The sequence below is a fragment of the Mesocricetus auratus genome, unplaced genomic scaffold (genome assembly GCF_017639785.1).
Source record: "Mesocricetus auratus isolate SY011 unplaced genomic scaffold, BCM_Maur_2.0 Super-Scaffold_100003, whole genome shotgun sequence".
Taxonomy (NCBI): Eukaryota; Metazoa; Chordata; class Mammalia; order Rodentia; family Cricetidae; genus Mesocricetus; species Mesocricetus auratus.
Window position 1 is genome coordinate 45823239 of NW_024429188.1, and position 19666 is coordinate 45842904.

Here is a 19666-nt window from a genome sequence, read left to right on the forward strand (position 1 = left end):
GTTCATTTTACAGGTAAGGGAGCCGAGACTCCAAAAACGTTATGCGAACTACTGAAGGAACCAAGTGTTAGGTCAGGGATTCTGGGGCTGAGAATGTACTCGGGCATAGAGCATATACCTAGCATATTTAAGTCCCTGGACTCCATCTCCAGCACTGTAGACAAAAATAGCAAAATCTGGGATTCTGTACCCAGGCACCCTGACTCCAAAGCCTGTGTTTCCAACCATAACTCTCAAACCTGGCCAGAAAGTGCCAGCTATTTCTCCAGGGGAAGCAGCTCCTGTGGGGGACTTGTAGGAGCTTGAAGAGGGGGAAAGGAGGCCTTGGAGGTGACAACAGGAGTGTAAACGATGACCATGGAGGACAACATTGTATGTCAGATTCTGAGAAGACAAAGCACCAGAACAGCAAGCAAATGGCAGCCTTGGAAATGGGCCGGGGCCGGTACTGGGTCATCTAGCAATCAGCGGCAGGGAGAAGCAGAGCTGCTCAGAGCCTACGTTATGACCTCACTGCAGTAGAGGAGAAACGGTTCACAGGCAGGAGACTACTCTAGTCTGGTCTATGCTGGTGACAACGAAGATGGTAGGGAGATAACAGGATATAGAGACGACGGGCTGGCAGTGTTTGGTCCCCAAATGGACAGCAGATATGAGGGAAATGCAGAGCTTGCTAAGAGAACAGTGGCACTATTTCTGATGCAAGGATGGTGGAGAGGGACACCTGGCTGGTGTCTGAAGTGCCTGGAGGGCATCCGGCACATCTCTTACTTTGGAGACCAAGGAGAGCTCAAGCACCTCAAGGCAGTGTGTCCCTGCACTGAGATGACAGGAAAGGATGCTGGAAAGAAACTCAGTGCCTCAACAGCAGATTCATTGGTAGCACTCAACTCCACGGCACAGGGAGTCCCACTCAGGACTGTTGAGCAGAGCAGAGTGGTAACCTGATTTGTGTTTGAAGAAGGTTGTTATGCTCATACTGTAGGGAACAGGCTCTTCAGAGATGAGGCCAGAAAAGAGATGGTGGGGTGGGCAAGAGGTGACATTCCAGAGATAACTGATGGCCAAAGGCAACTACTGATAAGGAGGATCAAGGTACCCGGGTCTGCTAGCCCAGAGCTGCAATCCCACATGCTCCAGAGGCTGAGGCAGGAGGGCTGCCCTGGGTTCCTGGCCAGCTGGACTACATGGTGAATTTCAGCTTAGCCTGCACTATAAATGGGACCCTGCCCCAGAACAAGCACAAATGAGGCCTGTGAATGTAGTACTTGTCTAGTAAATGCATAGCTTCGGGTTCAACCTCCACATTACAACAGAAACAAGTAAAAATAGGTAAGCTAGTGTCACAGCTACAGGAGTAAGCCAGCTACAAGTAGGGGTAGGATGGCCCGTGGCTTCCTCCTGGATTGTTTGCTCCCCGGAGGATCCTGGTCATAGGCCTTTTGTTCAAGGATAGAAAAAACATTTCCAAAGGCAGAACCTCCCTCTTACCACAGGTTATAAATCTCCAAAGCCAGACACCAACACACACCTGCCACAGACCTGGACTCTGCAGCTGGGCCGCTGGGGTAGGGGCTGGTGCTTCCCAGTGACAGGAGGATTTCCAGGCTGTTTCCAAAGGAATTCCCAGCTGGTGAAACACCAGGAAGGAGGAGGAGAAGGACATTCATCCCCAAGCAAGGCCCAGAATTTCAGGGATGAAGGTCCAACGAAGGGGGAGGGAGCCAGATGGAGGAAGGGCTTCACAAAAGGAGTGAGGACTACCTAGGGAGTAAGGCAAGTGAGGAATGTACTGGGGAAGTCTGAGCCAGGAAGCAGGAACAGAACAGACTGAGAGCTGACTGTTGCAGGCCCGAGGCCTGTGGTGAGCATCCCCAGGGACAAAATTCACCAGTCACAGGGTGCCACTGAATGTTGGGTGACAATGCACACACAGAGGTGGCATCAGAGACTGGAAGGAATCTAGCAAATGCATGTGTCCAAACCCAGCCTGGGACTGTTGGAAAAACAGAAAGCCCAGAGATGGATAGCAGCTGCTCCGAGCTGCACAGCAGTAGCAGAGCCTTCAACATCTGGAATGGGGCTTCCTGGTGCAAAGCTCTTCCTCCAGAAAAGAAGCCATGCCAGGAGAGACAAAGATCTTGAGATTAGACTCTCACCACTTGGAGGGAAGTCTTTCTTACTCCAGTTTGTAGGGAACAGAGAGTACCAGGGCTGAATGTACCTGCTGTCATTGTCAGGCCAGTTAGTTTTTGTGATCATTGGTGATACCAAACTTGACAAATTTGGAGTGAGATAGAAGGCAAGAGACAATTCTTGGTAGGAAGAAAGAAAGTGGTTGGAGTGATAGGAGGTGCCTGGCTGAAGGCTGAATGGCAGCTAGAAATAGTCATGAGCTAGAGAATAAGCAAGAAGAGGGCAGGGCAGGATGTCAATAGCCCTGGGATGCAAGGCGCTAAGTTCCGGGAGCAGCCCTGAAGAATCTTGGGAGGCCTGGTCTCCAGGAAGCATAGTCTGCTTTGAGTACAGGTTTCTGCCTGAAGATCCAGCCACAGACTGGTCTGCCACGCTTGGGTTACCACCTTGGGAGAACAGTGTCTGAGAAGAGGTAGGTTAAGACTCAGGTTGGATAGGCACCTGGGAAGGACTCTGCTGTCTTCACCATTGACTGTGGAAACACAGGCAAGGGTCAGTGGCCCCGGTCTTCCTCCTGCTGTCAGCATGTATGTGAGACCCTGGCACACACAGGGCATGTGTTCTCCCTCTTGCCATAGAAATGGAACAATGGCTCAGGCTGCTGGTACATGAAACCAGGGTGCCTCTAGAACACTCTTATATGGAAACTCAAGGACTGGGCCTATGCCATGCCCCTCATTGACCTGACCTGGGATGCCATTTCTGCCATCCATGTCACACTGACAGAGAGCTAAGAGAGCTTCTGAATGGTCTCAAGAAATAAAGAGTATACCAGCCCCTTCTGATGTTTCCCCTACTGCCAATGGCCCCCGTCTGGGCCAAGTTCTTGACCCCTGGACCAAGTTCTGTGATTCAGTCCATAATCACTCAGTCATGGCTACTTAGACCTTCATGACATCCTTTCTATCTGGCCATGGATTTGATTCCAGACCCATCGCTTGAACCTTGTCACTGCCCTTGCATTTTCTCCCGCCTCTGCCTAAGTCCCCCTCTGTGATGTCCCAATGCATCTAACAGGCGCTCGGCAGCATGCTGACAGAGAGGGAAGTTGCTGAAGCTGAGTAAGTCCCTGTCTTGACATCTGGTATACTCACAAAAAGTTGTCTAGAGGTTAAGAGGTTAAGGTTAAGGCTGGTCGTTTCCTGGCATTGGATCGTGTGCAAAGTGGCAGTGCGTAGGCCACTTTGGAGGGAGGGGGGACTTGGTCAGTAAGAGAACAGAGGGAGGGAGCAAACCACAGAACCTCTTGCCAAGCAAAGAAAGGGTCTCTTTTAACCCTGACACTGTATTTCCAAGCTGTCAAACTTAGCCCAAGGTTATACTCCTAGTTAGCGGCAACCACAAGGCTGGCCAGGCACTCTGCTTTGAAGACGTGGCTGAAGTTTTTTGGAAGAGATAAAACAATGTGGCCTTTGTCCTCCCCCTCCTCCTCTCATTCTCTTTTCTTTGCTCACTCATTCTTTATGTGGTCATTCTCTGGCCCTCCTCCAAAACAGAGCGGGGGTTGGAGGCCACCAAGCTAGACCAAAGAGATCTTCGGGACAGACCTGTCCCCTGTATGAGCTGGCTACCCAACTAGGGCTCAAGAGTGAGACACCAGCTGCAGACAGGTTGCCTTGCCTGCTCCTCCTTAGAGGAAGGGGAAATGCTGAGCTTCTCTTACATACTGGGTAGCCTTGCTTGAAGAGAAATGGAGCCAGAAGCCACCCTGTGCCCTCAGCCGAGCATACATTCATAGCCAGGTGAGCAGCACACGCTGACTTCCAGGGGCCTGATTTGGTGGCACTCCAGGTCACTAGTCAGGTACAAGCTGAGCCAGGGGGCTTTCAGCATCAGCATCAACAACTTAGGTTCTTCCCAGGGACTCTGAGCCAGAAACTGGGAACCCCCATTCCATACATTACCTAACCTTCTAGCCAAATATTTCTGGGCTTACAACGTCCTCTGAAGGTCATCGTATCCACCCCCAGCCTTGCAGGCCTGAGGACTTACCCCACTTGGCTAGCAAAGCCCATGTAAGTGCCTGGGCTCCAGCCCCCTTGCTCTTTGGCGCTGGGTGCTGGGTTGCCCACCACTGCAGACAGAGATAGGTGGCAGGTGAGAACAGAACCTCGTGTCACAAGGAGTGAGACAGCGTGACCTCCGGGGTCCAGGGCCCCTCTCCTGGCAAGGATCACTTGAGGCGCAGGCCTTTCAGGCTCTTTGGACTGGCCCTGCCTTCCTGGCAGCAAGCCTGCATCTCCATTTCTAAGCAAAGCCTTACTGGCTGGCCCCAGGAGCAATCTGAGTCCTTGCCCAGGGCCTCTGAGAGCAGTAGAGTAAAGCAGCCCCAATCAGCCTTTGGCCGCCTCGCTTCCTGCAGGTGGGAAAATCATCCTATTTATCCCCAAATGGATTTGTCTACTCAAACAACAAACAGACACAGAGACACACACGGAGTCATGGCTATATGTGCCAAAGACAAGCTGTAGATACACATTAGGTCTTTCTGACCTCCCCCCCCCCTTTCACCCCTCCACCTCCCACCGCCTCTCTCTATCCCTATGGCTGTCTCTCTGTCTCTGTTCCTGTCTCTCCACCACCCCTCCCTTTTTCTCCTCATTCTCTTACCCTTTCCCAAGGCCCCCTCTTGCTTCCATTACAGCATTTATCAAAGTGGCCTGACCTCATGTTGTAAAAATATACAGCATGGAACAAAATCCACCTTAAACTCTCTTCTAAATATATTAAAATAATAGGAATTCTCATCTGCCTGATTGAATTTGCTGCTCAATATTAGAAGCATGCCAGGCCCTTCTGGACCTAGTCTAGAGCTGGGAGGGGCTGGGATTCCCTGCCTGACTCCTCTCTCTGAGCCAACACTGCAGCTTCCTTGATGGGCGGGGCCCTGTGAGGGAGTGGGAGTTGTGTTCCAGCCAAAAGACCTAGGGCAGCCACCTCCACCAGGAGCCAGCACAGCCCACTGAGCAAGTGCAGACAAGCTCCAGGCTCCTCTGGCCTGCAGCTGTGAGCCTCTGCCCTGGTCTTCGGGCCACCAGGGCTCACAAGCCCCCAGTGACTGCTCCTAGACTGTCTCCACACTCACTGCCCTGTCTCCTGCGATGGGAAGCTCCTTACCACGGACCACACTCTGCCCTTGGTATCATTGAGATTCACAGTTAAAGCTTGGGGAAACCTTAGAAAAATGTGCTCCTTCTTTCATTCATTCATGCAAGCTGTATTTATTAAACAAGGCTTTACTAAGGGCCAGCACCAATCTGAGGACCGGGAATACAGCAAAACCCAAACAAACCTCAAACCCTGCCTTCATGCAGTTGTTATTCCAGGGAATAAGCAAAGCCCACTTCTGGCCAGTCACAGAAGGTGAGCACCGCCCTGCATCACATTTCCCCTCCAAACTTGCCATTCCTTAATGCAGCAATAGGGAGGACTCGAGGCCGTGCTCCACCATAGACTCTGCTTTCCAGAACTATGCCCATGTACTTCTGCGTGGCTTGATCAGGACACGCAAACAAAGCTGCTAGCTCATAGGGACAGCAGCGTGTGAGCAGAGGAGGAGACTTCATATTCATATATCACTGCAACTGGGGGACTGGCATAGTGAACAGAAAGGAGCTGCTTCCTAGTAGACACTATGTGGTGTCATTAATAGTGGCCCCTGAGGTGACAGGAGGAACTCATCACTGGTTATAAGTAGGACAGGCTGGGGATGGTGGTACACTCTTAAAATGCCAGCATTTAGGAGGTTGGGGAGCAATATAACGAGCAAGCGCCTTCCTTAAAACAAATAACAAAAATTCCCTGAGGTCAATTACTATCATCACCCATTTTACAGATCAGCAGAACAAGGCACGGTCAGATTAGGTGAGTGACTCAGGCTGCACAGAAGTCTGGCTCAACCACACAGCTGTCTACTGCCTCCAGATGCACTTCCCTAATAGACTTTCTTCTCTCTCTCCCTCACTCTCTCTCTCTCTCTCTCTCTTGTTTTTTGAGACAAGGTTTCTCTTTGTAGCTTTGGAGTCCTGGAACTCGCTCTGTTTAACAGGCTGGCCTCGAACTCACAGAGATCAGCCCGCCTCTGCCTCCCTGGGATTAAAGGTGTGCACCACCATCACCTGGCTTAGACTTTTCTTAATGTAAGTTTCTTGTCTGGGCCCATGGCACCCAGCTGAGAGCATCCCCTTGGGCTACGCTCATAAAACACTTCCTTTCATCATTATTATCTACCAAGTAGAATAGTTACTCCTGGCTCTCTGGGACTCTGGTTGCACACATAACATCCAACTCAGTTTTTGGCTTTCTTTCTTGTGAACTTGGAGTGGTGTGTAGAGGAGACGGGAGTAGGAAGGGTGGCTGAGAAGGGTGGTCTTTCAGAAAAGGAAGGCAATTGCATCTGGAAGGAAGATGAGAAGAGGGAGAAAGCAAGGATGTGAGGGACATCAGATGATGGGCAGCAACCCCAGTCCTGACCTTGTCCTGTACTGCTGTCAGAGTCACTGTGACCCTGTCACACGTCCCAGGTAGCGGGAGGGGTGACTCCTTGTAAACAGGATCTCAAGAGGATATGAGTGCCTGTGAGTGGCTGATGAATTAGTCGATTGCTTACAGAGTATGCTTGCTTGTGCGCATGCACAGACCTGCGGATCCACTGCACCTCCAAAGAGGGACTGTAGCTAAGTATGAACAAGCAGCACACGTGTGGGATTCTGGAGTGATGTGGGAGAGTAATTCTGCATCCTCACCCCTTGGAATTTTCCCCAGACCTCTGGAAACCCCCAGCAGAAGAGGCTTGGCAAGGGCTCTAGAAGAGTCCTGTGAGGGGACCCAGGGGACAGCCTGTTTCTAGGAGGGGCTTTTCTTGGAGCAGAGGTTAGTGGCCTCTTTTCCTCAGGAGATGTAAGTGCTCAGCCTCCCTGACTTGTCTGGAAAGTGTGGAGGCGTTTCCGCTGAACCTTACTCTGTGGAAGGAAGAGAGAGGCAAGCAGACAGCTAAGGAGCTGACTGTGAGGAAACACCTGGTAGGCACCTGGTCCGGCCTGACCTTGGTTGTCCCTGTTTGTTGTCTGTGGCCTTACAAGCAATTCTGACATCCTACCTCAGACCCCTGCTGTAGTGTAGATGAAAGAACAAGGCCTTCACAGAACCCTGAGAGTTAGATTTCAATATTCCCCCGTCCTGCCTCCACAGAGTACCTGCTTTGGGACCGTGGGCTAGCTCCTTCAGATTCATGAGCCTCAGTGGCCTCATCTGTGGAATAGTAATGAACTCTATTCTTGTCCCCTTCAGTGGATACAAGGAATAAATTAAATCACTCATGGAAATGTCTCTGCATGGTCCTTATCACCCTTGCTTCCTCTCCTTACTGCTTCACTGCTGTCACACACTGAAAACAGTTTCGTCTAGGCCAAGAAAAGGGAGTCAAAATGCAATTGCTCTATCCAGGACCAGGAGGATGGACATGGGCCTTTACTAGACTCTGCATGACTTCCTGATCAACAGATGCCTGGCAATCCCAAGTCCAGTGCTTGAACAACAGCTTTCTTTTTCACATCTTCAAGCTCACGATAATTCAGCATCTCTTATACAAACCCCTAGAACTTTCTCTGTGGACACATACAACTCCTCTTCTGACACTTTGACCATCCAAGGACGTAGAGGGATGCAGCCAGAATGCCGTGCAATATTCATCCCATGTATCTAGATGCTGCATGCATTAAATTAGGACACAGAAATGGTTTGCTTGAGGGCACTGGTACCTGCTCCAACCATTAAATGCTGCTACTCCTGTGAGGTTAGATGGTTTTCTAAAAACAGAGCTAGGCACGGGTTAGATGGGCCTTGGCTAGTGTTGTATCTAAAGAGAACATAGTTGGACTGTTGTGGGACAGGGATATTAGAGGACATAGGTGGAAAGAGGCCCCATGAACTCTGAGCCCTGGGGCCTGCTTGCCTTTGCCACTCTCTGTCTCTCTGCGGGGGAGGCCATTTCCCCATCTACAATATGACTAACCTAAATTATTATGTCACATTTTCTGTGCTGTTGTGAGCATGGCTTGACATTATGCTTGAAGAGTGGTCCACTGACTGTGAACACTGCACATTTGCCAGACAAAGACAAAGGCCATATACTGCTGAGACCGTACCCAGGGTCCTGGCTTGTGCAAGGTATGTAATTCCATAGGAATAACCCTGTGTGGACCACTGGACCAGAAAGCCGCTGAGGCCAGGGCCTAGGTCTTCTGTTCATCTATGTCCCCCAGGTGTCTAGCACCAGATTTGGCCTCATTATTGACCAAACATTCTGCCCAATGTGTCAGTTAGAATTCCAGCCTTTCGTTTTGCAGCCATAAAGTAAGGCGGGTGACTCCATGTGCGCAGTATCACAAGAGGTCCAGCAGTGCTGTGAGATGTCCATGTGACACAAATCCACTTTCTTTCTGCTGCACCCTGCACCCTAGCCTAAATTTTTTGTGCTGTTTTTCTAGTCCACTCTGGCCTGATGAGGAAGGCCATCGGGTCCAACAGTCAGCCCATCAGGCAGAAATTGGAGAGAGATGTAGAAGATAAGCACTCACACCATTCCCAGCTTGGTCTAGATCCCAACTATTCTGCTCAAGGGTGACCCAGGATTTCAGAGGCTTCTGGTGGTGGGCAGTCCTGCCTCTGATGAACACGCGCAGTAAAAGACTTTGGGAGTGACAGGCTATGGAGACAGAAAAGGGGATGGATAGAACAATTACTATGGATATGAAGGAAAGACATGCAGTTCTTCCTTGGCTGCTCATCAAAGTTACCCCAAAGTTGAAGAGGTCTCTCCTGAGTCCTTCTTGTTGCTATCCAAAACTCTTTTTTTCCCCTGCTGTTTCCTTGTCTCTGGATTTTCTAATAAACAATCACTCACTGTCCTTTTAGGCTACATCCTTTTAGGGACCTCAAGCCAAAAAAATTCCCCGTACTCCAATGAGGGGAATTTGCCACTCATTATTCCAAAGGAAATGTATGACAGGGACCCAGACGTAGGAACTCTGGCATCAGCTTCTAGCAAGTTATGAGTAACACTGAACACATCATTTACCTAAACTGTGCTCCAGTTTCCCCTTCCGAAATGAGAGCTATCAATGCCCACCTTGCAGCCTGGCCAACAGTTGGTACTCAGTAACTGAACTGTGGGAGCACACTAATCTACATTTGAGGGCACCATGCTCATGCTCCCTGATTCACAACCCTCTCCGTCTAGCTCCTTAAGTCTTTGGACTGCAAAACCTGGGAATTTGCACCCCCCCAAGTGGAGCCCTCAGCCCACCCCCACGCAGTCGCCAGAGGTTTTCGTGGTTCCTGCTCTAGCGGGGAGCCACGACGCCCAAGCAGTGGCTCTTTCCAATTTTCCTGTGCCACATTCTTTCCCAGTGGCCTTCTGTGGCTTGGCTGGCCCAGCTGCTCTCCAGCAATATGGATGCCACATCCTCTCTCTGCAAGCTCCTGGGATTCCTTTTCAGACAGGTTCCCCGGAGAGCCATCCACCCAGGCCTCCAGTGTTCAGAAGCCATGTCAATCCAGGCAGCCCGCTATTTACATTTGCATTTCCAAAGCCCGATTTACATCAGAATTATTCCTGTCTGGCCAGGCTGGGGGACTCCACACATATTTGGGGGAGGCTTTTTGGACAACTACAGGGATTGGCAATCACATTCCCCTGGGCCTCATTCCCGTAGCCAGGGCTCTTTTTTTTTTTTTTTTGTCTCGTTGCCCTTTGTTCTTGTTTCTTCAGCAGGTAAGTTTGTCTACACTGCCCTGTACTCTAACGTGACAGAACTCAACTCACTCAGCAGCTTACATGCTGGTATTCCAAAGTCCCATTCCTAGCTACAGCCAAGTGGAATATAACGAATGTAAATTTATGTGTCAATTTAGGAAACATTAAAAATAACAACCCAGGTTGCAAGGCCATAAGCAACCTCACATGCTGCTGGCGGAAGTATAACTTGGCAATCTGGAAATGCCAAAGCCTTTAAAAGCAGATACACACTTTGACCCATTAATTACCTTTACAGGACTCTATGCTAAAAAAAAAACGTGTAACCAGGTCTGGGGTGAATGTGTGTAATCTTAGCTACTTAGAGACTGTGGTGGAAGGTTTGCAAGTTCAAGGCCTGCCTACACTACTGAGTGAGTTCCAGGTTACCCTGGGCAACGAAGTGAAAGCCAGTCTCAAAATGAAAGAAGAAAATAAAAAGAAAGCTGGGAACGCACTTCAATATGTAAAGTAAAGCACTTGACCCCTGGGTTAAATCTTTAGTATAGCAAAAGAGGCACAAGTTTGGATTAACATATCTGTAAAGATATTCATTTAAAAGCTAAAATTTCAACATTACTAAACTAAGAAAAGCTAATTATGCTGCCAGGTGTGGTAGTACAAACCTCAAGAGGCTGAGGCAGGAGGGATCCTGAATTCAAGACCAGCCTGGGACACCCTGTCTCACACAAAAAATTAAATAAAATAAACTACAACTTGTCAAGATATTTGAAGGCTATAGAGTGATATGGAAAATGCTCCTGCTATAATGGTAAAATATGGAGATTAAATCATATATGCAGCATGATCCTGCTTACTTTTTACAAACTATAAATACTCAAATAGAAAAACTAGAATGAAAGTAAGTAGTTAGTAATACTATCTAACTCTAGGTTGGATTATAATGGATTATAATATTAAAAACTAACACTGTGTAGCACTTAGGGTGAGATACTTATTTTTCTCATCATTTTGTGTGTAAATATGCATGTGCATATGTATGTATTTACCCCTTAAAACTATGCTCCAAGGGAACTGTCATATTTTCCCGATTGGACTAAAGTGGGGACAGGACTTTCCTCTTTGTACTTACCCTTTGCCTGTTTCTCCTTTATCTGCAACCTTTATAAACAGAACAAAAACTATACAGAGGAACCAACTGCTTTGTTAAGAACACCAAAGCCTGACATGGCGATACATGCCTATAATCCCCAAATCTGCAATTAGGAAGCTGAGGCAGGAGGAACTCATTCAAGTTCCAGGCCAAGTGGGCTAAATAATGCCTCCTCCCTGTGTCAATAAAACAAGAAAGGCAGAGGGAGGATGAGAGGAAGGAAGTGAGAGGGGAAGAGAAAGAGAAGGAAGGAAAAAAGAGGTGTAAAGGAGAGAGAATAAATAGAATAACTAAGTAAATCAATCCATCAGTCAAAGTGCTCTGCTGACTGGCTCACAGAACCACACTCATCTCTTCTGACTGTGGTACCTCGGGTCCTGGCCTTTAGGATCTTCTTTGTGTTTCTAAGAAGATGCATGCTCACTTTGCCTAGCCAAAGCCCACCACTCAGGACCAGCCCAGCCCTGGCTATAACATTTTTGGCTACTCACTTGCCACAGGTATGAAAGGCCCACTCTCCATGTTCCTGTTTGGACACTCCCCTCCACTGTGTATACCTACAAGTAGCCAAGGGTGTCAGTGTGTTGACGTTGCTCATCAGTGATCTCAGGGACATGGCAGTTGGGATGGGATAGGAGAGCACAGTCCTCAGGAATCTGTTCTGGGTCTACCACATAGATTCTGTCAGGTTTCTCTATGCACAGGTTCCATTCACAGGCAGGTTGAAAATACTCAGAAAAAAATTGTATCTGTACCGAACATGCAGAAACATTGTCCCTGACAATACCGTCTTACAACTATTTACTAGGGTTTACACTGTGTTGGATATAATGAGTAATCTCAAGATGGTTTAAAGTATATGTGTGTCTTCTATGCAAATACTACACCATCTTACATGAGAGGATGGAATATCCAGGCTTTAGTACCCACAGGAGATCCTAAAAGACAACTGGGCTACTTTTTTTTTGTTTTCATTCTGATCCATAGGCAGCAACATACTGGAAACTAAGCCCTGGCATTGGCCCAAAGCTGGAGAGACTACTTCTGGATCTCTTCCTGATCCAGCCTAGCTCAGCCTCCTGCTGCTTCGCTGCCTCCTGCACAGATCACCTACACTCCTATGTGATCAGCCCCCAGCGTCTGCGCGTCACACACCCAACAGCAAGCAGCCTTTAAGTAGGAAGGCATGGCTGCTGCCCCACCCTTTCCTCCCACACCCTGTCCATGCCACACACACCCTCGGTGTTCCTAAAGAGTGCCCTGTGAGGAGAAGCTGCTCAGAATAAGCACAGAAGAGGAAATGTACTAAGGGTGCTAGGGGAGTCCCCGCAGGCCAGAACACGAGCATCGCATGCTACTTGAGGCAACGGTGCTTGCCGGTTCTTCAAAGAGCAAGAGCAACCTGGGGTGTGGGGGCATGAAAGAGGTCTAGGTTTTTGTCCTGAATTAATCTCTCACTGGGTGTGTGAGACCTAGGCAGGCTCTTCCTTTTTCTGGGCACCGGAACCTTTCTCTGCAAACTAAGAAGTACTGGGCTCAGTGTCATGCAATCCTGAGACTGCTCCCCAAGTAGCTTTTTGTATTTGAAACAGAGTGAGCCAGTTAGGACACTGGGACCCCACCACCACGCCAGAACCCAACTACCCACCCCAGGACCCTTCCCTTTGCTGTGCCACATTAGGGCTGCTATGCCCACCAACAGTATGGCAAACACCATGACAAGCCCACTCCCATCAAAGGGCCTGGTGTCCCAAGGCAGCTACTCATTCAGAAAGACAATAATATCATACATAGGTCCTTATCTTGGCAACCGCAGTCTGAGAGCCCCTGTTCTAGAGGAGGGTCTAACCTCTTCCCCAGCTTTCCTTCAGGATGGGAGACAGTATCTGCACACAGATCTTCTTAGACATGGAGGCCACTCCCCTTCCGAGTGATCAGTTCAACTTCCACAGAGCCATGGCTTTCCCCAGGCTCAGCTGCATCCTCATCCCCAGGTGCTTTGCTGGGGTGACCTGGGCAAGAGGGATGGGCTTTCCTCGCCTCAAACCCATCCCCATTGCTTTTCTACTGCTGCTCCCAGGGCTGCTTGCTGGATTTTCTGCCTCATAAAGTTGTCCTGCAAGCTATTCTGGAGTCAGCATGTGGACAGGCCCAAAGACCCAGCTGCTCTGTTTGACTTCCCCGAGGAAGGGGCAGCAGGGGGAACTCGACAACACTTTTTCCTCTGTCACAATTTCAAAACATTTACCCTCACCCATGCACCATTCTCCTCTGCCCACTCCAGGAGAGTGTCCCAAGAGGAGATCTGGAGTCAGAGGAAGAACAAGTCTCCACGGCAGTACTTCTTATGGGAACCATCCAATAAGTGCAAAATGAAGTAAGGGAGATTCAGGGCTGTACCCCAGCAGCTCCCTCTCTTCCTCTGAACTCCTTTTGAGGGCTATATGACTTTGAGTAAGCAGAGTTAGTGAGAAGAAACTAGAGTAGTCATTCACTGATGACTTACTGTGGATCACAGTCTAGGCACGTTGGAACATCTAGAAGAAACTCAGCAATAGATTCAGCTTAAATGCTGAAGTTCACGCAGGTCATAAACAAGGAATTTCAGCCAAGGCCAGCTTCCCAGATCTGTTTCCACTGTATAATACAGCTTCTGGTCCCAGGAGGAAAGATGTTACCTTGTCACACAGAAAGCAACTTTTCTTAAGGTCCCTTAAAAGCCACAATTTTTATTGTTCTAAGAGGCAAAAGGGACAAAAATGCTAAAAATTTTTACCAAGCTGTGTTTTGGGTAACCCTGTCTTCACTACCAATACCCAGCCTTCCTGTAATGGTGACACCTTAGCTGCAGAAGGCAGCTGGGCCTGACTTCTGGGGCCTGGTGTGAAATAACTGGACATGTACGTTTGGAATAAACAGGAGGGCCTCTCTGGCTTCTCTACGTGGAACAAATGGTCTGAGGATTCAGGTAGCCAATGGAAGCACTCGAAAGGAAAAGCTTGTTCAGGATCTATCAAGAGACACAGATACTTCTTGGGTGGCCCGGCGAGGCATTTGGTGGCCTAGGCTCAGGGTAGAAACAGGGTGGAGTATAACAGAAGCCTGGGAAAGAGTGCCCCACCAAGCTGAAGCAGGGCTTGCCTGAGGCCCCTAGGTCACCGGGCTGTGTGGGATATGGGTGGCAGTGCCTGTCTAGACTGCCCTCTGAAGCACCCTCAGTGAGCCTCAGCCTCCTGCCTCACCTACTCGGAGCCAGGCCAGCACCTAATACAGCCTTGGGGGAGGCATCCCTGTGTCTTCTTATGTTGCCATGGTAGCTAGGGGCTAAGGAGAGGAGGCAGGGAGAAGTGGTCTGAGGACGTTCCTGAAGAAAGGCACTTCCTGGGTCCTTTGGTGAAGAATCCAAGCAGATGAAGTCCACAGCTGACAAGTGGTTCCACAGGCCACCCAGAACCAGGCTCAAGGATGCATGTGAGGGGCTTGTGAGTGTATCTGTTAGTCTGTATGATTGCCAGTACACAAAACCCTGGGGTCATGTGTGTATGGAGTGTATAGAGAGTGATTTGTATACACTCATAAGGGTACACAGAGGCCCAATGATTAGAGGGTGTGTGTGTGTGTGTCTTTATATGTTTCTTAAACAGTAGGGAGGAAGAAATAATGACAAAAGCGTTCAACGACTTTGGCTTAAGGAGGAGCTAGTCCAGTGTGGCGGGTGTAGGGAGCTGGCCGACGGAGGGGTGGGGAGGGGGGTGGCTGATTGGAACCAGACTCAGCAAGGAGGGGCTGTAAATGTTTTTTTGCTGCCTGTCCTGAGAAATTTATGTCACACCCACTCCATCATCCTGGCGGGGGCAGCCTCTCCCAGCTGCCTGTGGTTCTGGGTTTTCCAGTGCAAGCAGCAGCCTCTGCGGGGGTTCCTGTGCCTCTCAGGGCCAGGCCTGCATAACTCTCATGCCGTGATACCCTGAAGCCCTCAGAGATGATCCAGGCATGGGTGCAGAAAAAGCAGGAAGAGATAACTTCCAAAAACAGCCTTCCTTCCAGGAGATGCTGGATGTCATGCCATGGTAGGGCTGGCGGCGCTAGGGAGTGTAAGAGGAAGGGAAGACAATACAGGGGCTGGGGCCGAGCAAACCAGAAAATGTCACAATGACCCTAAATAAACTCCAAAATGAGGCTCAAGGTACAAAGGGGCTTGCCTAAGACAGCCTACACAGCAAGGTCAAGATTGATGCCTAGATGCTACTCACCTCCTCTGATGTGTCTGTCTTTTTTCTCTTCTTAGTCTAGATCTATGTTAGAGGTAGCCCTGCTTTTCAAAACAAAACAAAACAGGGCCTGTGTGCTTGACACTCTACCACCGAACTACATACATCTCCAGCCTTGTTTTAACCTTTACTTTGAGATAGGGTCTCATTTAGTAGTCCCTGATGACCTTGAACTCATAGTGAAGCCCAGGCTGGTGTTGAATTTGTGATCCTCCTGCCTCAGGCTCTCACAGAGGTGAAATTACAGGCATGAACCACAAGGCCTACCTCACAGCCCTTTTCTAGTCATAGAAGTCCATCCTTAAAACTTCCCGTTTTCCTTTTTGTTCTTACCTTCCGGTTGCCTCTCCATCCACATCTGTGCTCAGTTCCCTGGTCCTTGCTACATCTAGGCCTTTGCACATATTACACCCTCTAAGATGCTACCCGTTCCTTTTCCTGCCATTTGACTCCTTCCTGTATCTTCTTGGTGAAGACAAGTTTCTCAGTTGTGAGTTGTCACGGCACTGTGGCCCTCTCCTGAGGCACGCTGCGCTTCTTCTCACTGCTGCAATTCTCCTTTTGTTGCATTCCTTTGTGGTTAATGGTTACCTCCCCTGGCTCCTCAAAGCTTCAGCAGGGCAGACGCCATAGCTGCTTTTGCTTATTGATTCTCAGTGCTCAGCAGAGGTTTGGCAAGTAACCACAATAGTGAGGGCACCAGGAGCTAATGTTTGAGATTTGTCACGTGCCAGGTGCTCTGCCAACTGCTGTACTTGGAATACCAGACATAATCTTGCCAAATTCTATGAGACGTTTACTACCAGAATCCCCATTATACAGATGAGGAAACTGGGGTACAGAGAATATTATTAACCACAGCAAGGTCACACAGGAAGTGGTGACGGTCTGGGCTGAGCCTAGGCAGCCTGGCTCCAGAGTCTGCATGTTTAATCTGTATTGCTGTAAACTTAGTGACAAATATTAATTGACTCTGTGCTCTTGTCTGAGCCTCGGCATCTGTCCTCCAGGTTACATCTGGAGGCTCCACCAACCACTTTCTGCCTGCTCAGCACCGACCTCTCCCCACACCACCTTACCTCCCAGAGCCTCAGTGTCATCTTCTGGAAAAGAACTCAACTTAGAGTCCACTGTAGGGTGCAGAGGGGCCAGTGAGCTTGTAGGGGAGGGAACAGGCTTGGTCACTGCAAAGAGCAAGACAAATATTAGTTTTTGCGGTATCATCTATCGGTGACAATAAATTTACACTGTGAACAGAACTTTGGCGGGGTTTTTGGCTCTGGAGCCCAGTGGATAAAGAAAGGAACCCAGCCCACTAACAAGCTCTCCATAAGTCCCTTCCCAGGCCAGCTGCCTGCCTCGAACCCCTGCCACACCCAGGGCTGTCCTTCCTTGGGCAGTTTAGGATTCCCAGGCCCTGGATGAGGGGAGTAGAGTCCTGCTTCCCACCTTCGGGACCCCATCAGCCTTACCAGCCTTACTGTTTTTTGTGCCAGGCCAAGGACAGGGAACACCCCCCTAGTCCTTGCTGCCCCCCCAGGCCTCAAGAGCCCTCCCCCTTCCTCTGCTATGGCATCTTGAACAGAGCAGAGTCTATGGCTCTTAGTAGGGGGTGGCTGGGGGTTGGGGGGGCACAGAGAGAGAGGAGGGTTACAAAAGCTGTGCCTCGCTTTCCCAGTGGCCTCCAGGGGGCCAATGAATGCGCAGAGCCGCAGCCGGGGGGCAGCCAGAGTGTTTTCATTTTGCTCTGTTTGTTTTCTGTTTAGATCGACTGCTCAGTTCTGGTTTGGGCCTCTGAGGGCTGATGGGGTTTGGCAGGTAAGGATTTCTGGGGCCACCCATCTCTGCCTTCTACAGGGCTGTGGGCTGGGCTCCTGCAAGCTCTGCAGGAGTAGGAGGCCAGGCCCCACTACTTGCTTGCTGTCTCTTTCTTTTCGTAGTCTTTTTTCTCTTTGTTTTCTTTCTTTCCTCTTCTGTTCCTCTCCCAGAGTCTTGCTTGCTGTCTGTCGCTCCCTTCCTGTCTTCTCCCTCCTTGTCTGCCTTTCTTCTCCTGCGTGTGTCCTGGCCCTGTTACTTCTACACCCGGCTGGCATGCCTCCCTTGCCATCATTCTTTTATCTGACTAAAAAGTAGACAAGGGAATCAAGGCGTGGGCATCAGGTTCTGAGTTCTTAGCTAGCCTTTGCCGTTACCTGTCCGGATTCTGGTGTAACATCAACAGTCTCCCCTGAGACTCTACCTTCCTTTTGATACGCTAGGAAATCCTTGCCAGTGGTAAAGAGAGGGCAGATCCCATCTTTGCAGAAGCGAGGTCCCTGCTGCGCAGTGTAGACAGGGGAGGGGGGGGTGATGAGTAAAGCAGTTGCTTAGGCATTGACAACTTTTGGACAAGGTCCAAGGTGGAGGACAGCCCAGTCTTGTGCTAGGTGTGGTAGTGCATGCCTGTAATTCCAGCACTTAAGAAGGCTGAAGCAGGAGGAGTACCGTGCATTTTCAAACAGTCTGGTCTACATAATGAGTCCTTGTCTCAAAAACAAACAAAACCAAGCAAACAAAAATTTCTGGAGAAGCCAGAACTGGGGCTTTGGGTCAGGAGGCAGAGGCAGTGATGCAGCCATGACAAATTGCAGGGTTACAGAAGATAGAAAACCCAGTCTTGACCATAGCAGCTCATGAGCTTTCTGAACCAGCCCAGATTAAGACAAAAGCCCAGTGCTCTCCCCACTTCCCCCTCCCCCACCCCGCACCCCCCTCCCCCGTTCATGCTTGTTTCTCCTCTCACAAGGGCACTTGGCCCATTCACCTCTCCCTGCTAGTGACTTTAGGGTGTAGGAGTCAGGGGTAGAAAACGGGAATGGCACGTATCTCATTATCATCTTCTGACCTGCTCCCCACCGCACCTCCAACTTACTGCAAACTCTTTCTCCATCCCCACCCCACCTCCTCCCCTACAGTTTCTTTCCCGATTCAAAGGCACACCGGTCCTCCCAGGAGCTCAGGCCCAAGATCTGGCTTCTCTGTCACCTCCTAAATGCAATCCAGCTCAGGGTTGTGTGAGCTCGGTCTCCGTCTCCTTTCCTCAGCTGCCCTCCCCCCATGCTACTGCTGCCCTAGCTCCTGCCACCATCATTTTTCCCTTGAGCGCTTGCCTCCACACAGTTGCCCAGGCAACCGCGATTTGGGGACTTAGGGGTAATTTCAGGGTTTGGGCTATTACGTCTAAGACTGCTAGAAACATTCTTGTGGATGTCTTTTGGAATTGAATCGGTAGGTCACGGATAAGCATATACAGTTGTCCCTCAGTATCCTTGGGGTATTGGTTCCAGGACGCCACCGATGCCAAAATGTTCTGATGCTGGTCTCTCACGGTAAAGTATTTGCACAGTATTTGCATAGTACCTTCATGCATCACACACATCATCTCTAGATTACTTACAATACCCGCTGCAGTGTTAATGCTGTATAATAGTTATACTGAATGATTTAGGGAATAATAACAGGCAAAGAAAATTCCGCGTGTTCAGAACAGCTGCAGCTCCCCCCCCCAAATATTTTCCATCCCAAGTTGGTTGATTGCAGAAGTGTGAGGACTAGACATGGAGGGCTAGCTAAACTCAGCCGGGGCAGCTAGTTCAGCAAGGTTTCCCAATGAGCTGCTCCAGTGTATTGTCCACCAGCAATGTCGAGTGTTTCCATTGTTCTCCCCCATCCTCCGCTCATGCTCATTTCTTTCTCTAAGTTTACTCCTCACAGTGGTTTTACCATAGCATCTCACTGTGGTTTTGACTTGCATTTTCCTTTTTGTTGTTATTTTGTTTGAGATGAGGTCTCAGTATGTATCCCTGACTAGCCTGGAACTGGCTGTTTAGACCAGGCCAGACTGAGACTCATAGAGATGTGCCTACCTCTGCCCTCTGCATTAGAGGTGTGGCCATGTGTGACCCTTGTGATTTCCTTTTGATTCCTTAGGTGGAGTACTTTTGTAATCTGTTTGTTGGCCATCTCGATATTCACATTTTGGTGGTGTGTCAAAATCCTCTTCACAGTTTTTCTGGAGGGTTGCTGATAATGCACTGAATGACATTTTGTCAGCTGTATCTGTCGCAAATATTTTCTCCTATCCTGTAGCTTGTCTTCTTCCCTTTCCCCTCTCTCTTTTGTGAGACAGAGCACTATGCACATCAGGTTGCTGCTTCCGTTACTCTCACTTTGTTTGTAATTAACACATACAAATGTATGTGATATAGTATCCAGTGTCCATACCTATAATGCTCAAACTAGAGTGATTAG